The sequence below is a fragment of the Microcebus murinus genome, unplaced genomic scaffold, assembly GCF_040939455.1.
Source record: "Microcebus murinus isolate Inina unplaced genomic scaffold, M.murinus_Inina_mat1.0 scaf066_hap2_Mmur4.0, whole genome shotgun sequence".
NCBI classification, from domain to species: Eukaryota; Metazoa; Chordata; class Mammalia; order Primates; family Cheirogaleidae; genus Microcebus; species Microcebus murinus.
The window spans coordinates 61,836-69,332 of NW_027439012.1; the positions used below are offsets into that span (position 1 = coordinate 61,836).

Below are 7,497 nucleotides of genomic sequence, written 5' to 3' on the forward strand. Positions count from 1 at the left end.
TCTTGCGGTGACTCTTTAAGGTCTGGCCCCTGGATGGAGGGGCACCAGGAGTAGAGGAGCAGGAAGGGGAAGGGGGTGGCCATGCGAGGGGACACTTTGAGGCCAAGTCCCAGCTTCAGCCTGATCCTCCTGGGAACCCCGGGGTGTACGTCACACCTCCTGGTTGTCCCGCTCTGAGACAAGGAGCCGGGCTTCGCATTCCCACAGCAGCCAGTCGTGGGCTGAGGACACCTGGGGCGTTGGGAACTCCCTGGCTTCTCCTTGGTTTAACATCTGGAGCTGCTTGTGAATCGTGCCGCCACACACACCCGAGTGCAGGTGTCTTCCGCACAGACTGCGGGCCTCGCTCTTCTGAATGCCGCTAGCTGGCCACCCACCCACGGGTGAACCTGGTCAGGGTACTTTCTCTCAGGGGCAGACTCTTTTCCGGGCGGGCTACCGGTGTCTCTGTTTGCTCCTTTCTTTCTTCCATTTCGGGAAAGTCTTCCTTGCTGGGTGTGGAAATCTCCTATGCCTTCCCTCGCCTATTCTGTCAGCTTTCAAATTCTCTTTCAGTTGCCACCCTCACAGATGGATTAGGAAACTCTTTCCGGTGCACTCATTAGTGAAATGACCTCAAGGAAGCTGGAATCCAATATCTAATCGCCGATTTTTAGCGAGTCCACACGCCAGGGTGGTCGGGGTCCAATGCAGCCCCGGCCAGGCCCAGGCCCCTTGGACCGGGCCACAGGAGGACACAGAGGAGGGTCCCGGCCCCCACGGTCGCGGTGCCGGCAGTTCTCCAAGGGCTTGGGCGTTTTCCAGAGGTAGGAGATGGAGGGGACTGATTTCTTCAGCGCCCCACAAACCACGCCACCCCACCCCACCCCACCCCACCCATGGGACACATCCCCAGAGAGAGATGCCCCATACACTCGCTCCCCTCCCCCTTGCGCTGTGCCCCAGCCCTGGCCCGGGGGAATAGGCGGCAGCCCGCCCACAGGGCGGGGGGCACAGCTGAAAGGGGTTGTGGGGGAGGGCGGCCCCTGGCTGGGGTCAAAGGGCGAGCGCCCGGTGCCGGTGCGCGCGTGCGCAGTCAGCGGCGGCGACGCGCTGGGGGTGGGCAGCGGGTAGGTGAAGGAGGCCAGGCGAGGAGACGAGGGGGGCTGGGAGGGCTCCACCTTGGCGGGTCCAGCCGTGGAGGCGCATCTTGTGTGAGTGTGAGTGAGTGTGAGTGTGTGTGTGTGGAGAGAGAGACAGCCCCCCGCCCCGGCCGCCCGGCCCGGCCCGTCACCCCCGTCCCTCGGAGCCCGCCGGACCCGGCCGGCGAACTCAACAGGCCCGGCCGGGCGCGGGGCCTGGGGCGGGAGGAGGCGGCGGGGAAGCGCAGAGACGCTGGGATCTTGAGCGGGGCAGGGGCGCCCTCCGCCGTCTAGGGCCACACCACCCTGAACGCCCCCCGGTCTCCTCTGGTCTCGGAAGCTAAGCAGGGTCGGGCCTGGTTAGTACTTGGATGGGAGAAGACCGCCTGGGAATACCGGGTGCCGTAGGCTTCTTCTTCTTCTTTTTTTTTTTTTTTGCCTCTTGTTCTGTCCCCTTTCTGGGAGCGCGGCGGCGGCCCGGGGTGGGGGTCACCCCCACCCTCAGCGCCCGCCGTGGGGTGCCTGGCGCCCCAGCCCGCACCGTGGGGCCTCCTCTTGTCCCAAGCCGCGACACCGCCGCCACGCGGCAGCATGCGTGGCATCTGGACTGTCAGGTCTCAGACCAAAGGTCTGCTCTGTGGGAACCGACACGCTGGAGGAAACCTTGAGAGTCTGAGAGGGGAGGGAGTTCCAGAAGGAGGCCAGGATGTCATTTTGAGGGAGTATGGGACCAGAACTCGTCCCGTTGCTTTTGGGGTTCTATGGGCTCCACGTAGGAATCTTTGGTGGTGGCAGCTGATGTTGGGGGATCCGGAGTCACACCCAGACCTGCTCCACAGGCCTCCTTTTACTTTTCTCTTTGGAGTCGTTATTTTTAAAAAGTGTCTCTTACCTCTCTCATTGCATTTTCTTTTCTCTCTCTTTTCAAGCAGATGATGGGAGTACAAGTATTCAGGTGACATGTGTTGCCCGTGCCCCCCTCCCCCCTGTGTTCTTATTCATTTACCTCTCATGTTGTTCCAGCGTATTGTGGGGGCACCAATGTTAAGGTCGGGTACGTTGCCCTCTCCCAGCCTCCCCCCTCGGGTCAGAGCTTCAAGTGCGCCCATCCCCCAGTCGGTGCGCACCCACCCCATTCCTAATGGAGGTGTATGCCCCTCCCCTCCCCCCACCCGCCCGACACCCACCCGATGATGAAGGTGATTCCTCTCTGTCCACTTAGGTGTCCATCCGTTCGTACCCATTTGCTGGTGAGCGCGCTCACGGGGCGCTCGTGTGTCCATTCTTGGGATACTTGGCTTACTGGAACGGGTTCCAGCTCTGGCCAGGAGAACACGAGAGGCGCCCTCTCACCGCTGCTCCTCACAGCCCAATGGCACTCCGTGGTGTCCACGCGCCACATTTTATTAATGCACTCCTGGATGGATGGGCACTCGGGTCGCTTCCACATCTTTGCGATTGTGTGAATTGTGCCCTAACTGTCACCCTAACCCTTACCCAGCCCGTGTCCTCTGCCCCTGCCTGACGCACTCCTCCCCGGCCAGGCCCAGGCCCGTCACTGTCCCGGGCCCCCGCCTGACCGGCTCCTTCCCGCCCGGCCTGTCACCGTCCTCTGCCCCTGCCTGACATGCTCCTTCCCGCCCGTCCGGCCTCTCACCGTCCTCGGCCCCTGCCTGACCGGCTCCTCCGTCGCCTGGGCCTTCCAAGGGCTTGGTGTGGACGCTGCTTCCAGGAAGCCCTCCAGAAACCCGGCAGCAGGGTGGCCGCAGCAGTCTCCAGCAGCCGTCCCTAAGTCGCGTGCGGGGCCCCCGCTGTGCCGCGGGGACCCAGCCTGGTGTCTTCCCTGAGGCCCTGCGGCTGCCGCTCCCCGCAAGGGGAGAGTCGCGGAGGTGGGGACCGCCTCCTGATGGGGACGTACACGCAGCTCTCCACGTCGGATTCCGGGGCTCTCTGTCCTGCCCGAAGGCCCAGCTGGCCTGCGGGTCCTTAGAGTGGCAAAAACATCCGAAAGCTGAGATTGAGGGTCCGGTGGGTGTCTGCGCTTTTGTGCTGGGCACCCCAGGGAGGCCCGGGGGCTGGCTGGACAACGCGGTCTGCTGGGCGGGGGGGGGGGTTAGAGGAGCAACTGATGCCCTTTGCACTTTGGGTAGCAAGAGTCTGAGGTGTCTCTGAGCCCTGTGCCATGTCGGGGGGGGGGCGGGGGGGGAAGAGGAGGAGGAGGAGGAGGTGGGAAGGGCCGGGGCCTGCAGCCGTGTTCCCGGGGTGGCAGGGCAAGTGGCTTCTTCCACAGGCTGCTTGGCCTGGGCTCCCTGCACCTGGGCCTTTGGAGGACCGGCCCTGTGCTTGCCAACGCTTCCTGCAGGGACCCAGAGCTGGGAGGTTGCATCTCTCAGCCCTGGGTCGGGCAGAGCCCCAGCGGGCCATGCCCACAACCTCTCTCAGCACCGGTCCCCCAGAAGGCTCCTTGGGGACCAGGATTCTCTTGCGGTGACTCTTTAAGGTCTGGCCCCTGGATGGAGGGGCACCAGGAGTAGAGGAGCAGGAAGGGGAAGGGGGTGGCCATGCGAGGGGACACTTTGAGGCCAAGTCCCAGCTTCAGCCTGATCCTCCTGGGAACCCCGGGGTGTACGTCACACCTCCTGGTTGTCCCGCTCTGAGACAAGGAGCCGGGCTTCGCATTCCCACAGCAGCCAGTCGTGGGCTGAGGACACCTGGGGCGTTGGGAACTCCCTGGCTTCTCCTTGGTTTAACATCTGGAGCTGCTTGTGAATCGTGCCGCCACACACACCCGAGTGCAGGTGTCTTCCGCACAGACTGCGGGCCTCGCTCTTCTGAATGCCGCTAGCTGGCCACCCACCCACGGGTGAACCTGGTCAGGGTACTTTCTCTCAGGGGCAGACTCTTTTCCGGGCGGGCTACCGGTGTCTCTGTTTGCTCCTTTCTTTCTTCCATTTCGGGAAAGTCTTCCTTGCTGGGTGTGGAAATCTCCTATGCCTTCCCTCGCCTATTCTGTCAGCTTTCAAATTCTCTTTCAGTTGCCACCCTCACAGATGGATTAGGAAACTCTTTCCGGTGCACTCATTAGTGAAATGACCTCAAGGAAGCTGGAATCCAATATCTAATCGCCGATTTTTAGCGAGTCCACACGCCAGGGTGGTCGGGGTCCAATGCAGCCCCGGCCAGGCCCAGGCCCCTTGGACCGGGCCACAGGAGGACACAGAGGAGGGTCCCGGCCCCCACGGTCGCGGTGCCGGCAGTTCTCCAAGGGCTTGGGCGTTTTCCAGAGGTAGGAGATGGAGGGGACTGATTTCTTCAGCGCCCCACAAACCACGCCACCCCACCCCACCCCACCCCACCCATGGGACACATCCCCAGAGAGAGATGCCCCATACACTCGCTCCCCTCCCCCTTGCGCTGTGCCCCAGCCCTGGCCCGGGGGAATAGGCGGCAGCCCGCCCACAGGGCGGGGGGCACAGCTGAAAGGGGTTGTGGGGGAGGGCGGCCCCTGGCTGGGGTCAAAGGGCGAGCGCCCGGTGCCGGTGCGCGCGTGCGCAGTCAGCGGCGGCGACGCGCTGGGGGTGGGCAGCGGGTAGGTGAAGGAGGCCAGGCGAGGAGACGAGGGGGGCTGGGAGGGCTCCACCTTGGCGGGTCCAGCCGTGGAGGCGCATCTTGTGTGAGTGTGAGTGAGTGTGAGTGTGTGTGTGTGGAGAGAGAGACAGCCCCCCGCCCCGGCCGCCCGGCCCGGCCCGTCACCCCCGTCCCTCGGAGCCCGCCGGACCCGGCCGGCGAACTCAACAGGCCCGGCCGGGCGCGGGGCCTGGGGCGGGAGGAGGCGGCGGGGAAGCGCAGAGACGCTGGGATCTTGAGCGGGGCAGGGGCGCCCTCCGCCGTCTAGGGCCACACCACCCTGAACGCCCCCCGGTCTCCTCTGGTCTCGGAAGCTAAGCAGGGTCGGGCCTGGTTAGTACTTGGATGGGAGAAGACCGCCTGGGAATACCGGGTGCCGTAGGCTTCTTCTTCTTCTTTTTTTTTTTTTTTTGCCTCTTGTTCTGTCCCCTTTCTGGGAGCGCGGCGGCGGCCCGGGGTGGGGGTCACCCCCACCCTCAGCGCCCGCCGTGGGGTGCCTGGCGCCCCAGCCCGCACCGTGGGGCCTCCTCTTGTCCCAAGCCGCGACACCGCCGCCACGCGGCAGCATGCGTGGCATCTGGACTGTCAGGTCTCAGACCAAAGGTCTGCTCTGTGGGAACCGACACGCTGGAGGAAACCTTGAGAGTCTGAGAGGGGAGGGAGTTCCAGAAGGAGGCCAGGATGTCATTTTGAGGGAGTATGGGACCAGAACTCGTCCCGTTGCTTTTGGGGTTCTATGGGCTCCACGTAGGAATCTTTGGTGGTGGCAGCTGATGTTGGGGGATCCGGAGTCACACCCAGACCTGCTCCACAGGCCTCCTTTTACTTTTCTCTTTGGAGTCGTTATTTTTAAAAAGTGTCTCTTACCTCTCTCATTGCATTTTCTTTTCTCTCTCTTTTCAAGCAGATGATGGGAGTACAAGTATTCAGGTGACATGTGTTGCCCGTGCCCCCCTCCCCCCTGTGTTCTTATTCATTTACCTCTCATGTTGTTCCAGCGTATTGTGGGGGCACCAATGTTAAGGTCGGGTACGTTGCCCTCTCCCAGCCTCCCCCCTCGGGTCAGAGCTTCAAGTGCGCCCATCCCCCAGTCGGTGCGCACCCACCCCATTCCTAATGGAGGTGTATGCCCCTCCCCTCCCCCCACCCGCCCGACACCCACCCGATGATGAAGGTGATTCCTCTCTGTCCACTTAGGTGTCCATCCGTTCGTACCCATTTGCTGGTGAGCGCGCTCACGGGGCGCTCGTGTGTCCATTCTTGGGATACTTGGCTTACTGGAACGGGTTCCAGCTCTGGCCAGGAGAACACGAGAGGCGCCCTCTCACCGCTGCTCCTCACAGCCCAATGGCACTCCGTGGTGTCCACGCGCCACATTTTATTAATGCACTCCTGGATGGATGGGCACTCGGGTCGCTTCCACATCTTTGCGATTGTGTGAATTGTGCCCTAACTGTCACCCTAACCCTTACCCAGCCCGTGTCCTCTGCCCCTGCCTGACGCACTCCTCCCCGGCCAGGCCCAGGCCCGTCACTGTCCCGGGCCCCCGCCTGACCGGCTCCTTCCCGCCCGGCCTGTCACCGTCCTCTGCCCCTGCCTGACATGCTCCTTCCCGCCCGTCCGGCCTCTCACCGTCCTCGGCCCCTGCCTGACCGGCTCCTCCGTCGCCTGGGCCTTCCAAGGGCTTGGTGTGGACGCTGCTTCCAGGAAGCCCTCCAGAAACCCGGCAGCAGGGTGGCCGCAGCAGTCTCCAGCAGCCGTCCCTAAGTCGCGTGCGGGGCCCCCGCTGTGCCGCGGGGACCCAGCCTGGTGTCTTCCCTGAGGCCCTGCGGCTGCCGCTCCCCGCAAGGGGAGAGTCGCGGAGGTGGGGACCGCCTCCTGATGGGGACGTACACGCAGCTCTCCACGTCGGATTCCGGGGCTCTCTGTCCTGCCCGAAGGCCCAGCTGGCCTGCGGGTCCTTAGAGTGGCAAAAACATCCGAAAGCTGAGATTGAGGGTCCGGTGGGTGTCTGCGCTTTTGTGCTGGGCACCCCAGGGAGGCCCGGGGGCTGGCTGGACAACGCGGTCTGCTGGGCGGGGGGGGGGGGGGGGGGGGGTTAGAGGAGCAACTGATGCCCTTTGCACTTTGGGTAGCAAGAGTCTGAGGTGTCTCTGAGCCCTGTGCCATGTCGGGGGGGGGGCGGGGGGGGAAGAGGAGGAGGAGGAGGAGGTGGGAAGGGCCGGGGCCTGCAGTCGTGTTCCCGGGGTGGCAGGGCAAGTGGCTTCTTCCACAGGCTGCTTGGCCTGGGCTCCCTGCACCTGGGCCTTTGGAGGACCGGCCCTGTGCTTGCCAACGCTTCCTGCAGGGACCCAGAGCTGGGAGGTTGCATCTCTCAGCCCTGGGTCGGGCAGAGCCCCAGCGGGCCATGCCCACAACCTCTCTCAGCACCGGTCCCCCAGAAGGCTCCTTGGGGACCAGGATTCTCTTGCGGTGACTCTTTAAGGTCTGGCCCCTGGATGGAGGGGCACCAGGAGTAGAGGAGCAGGAAGGGGAAGGGGGTGGCCATGCGAGGGGACACTTTGAGGCCAAGTCCCAGCTTCAGCCTGATCCTCCTGGGAACCCCGGGGTGTACGTCACACCTCCTGGTTGTCCCGCTCTGAGACAAGGAGCCGGGCTTCGCATTCCCACAGCAGCCAGTCGTGGGCTGAGGACACCTGGGGCGTTGGGAACTCCCTGGCTTCTCCTTGGTTTAACATCTGGAGCTGCT

At 63.9% G+C, this 7,497-nt stretch overlaps 2 pseudogenes; both read left to right on the plus strand.

The window, feature by feature from the left end:
* The first annotated feature begins 1,409 nt into the window (after positions 1-1,409).
* LOC142869270 (uncharacterized) lies at positions 1,410-1,532 on the plus strand (annotated as a pseudogene).
* A 3,478-nt stretch (positions 1,533-5,010) lies between these two features.
* Positions 5,011-5,133, plus strand: LOC142869271 (uncharacterized; annotated as a pseudogene).
* The last annotated feature ends 2,364 nt before the right edge of the window (positions 5,134-7,497 follow it).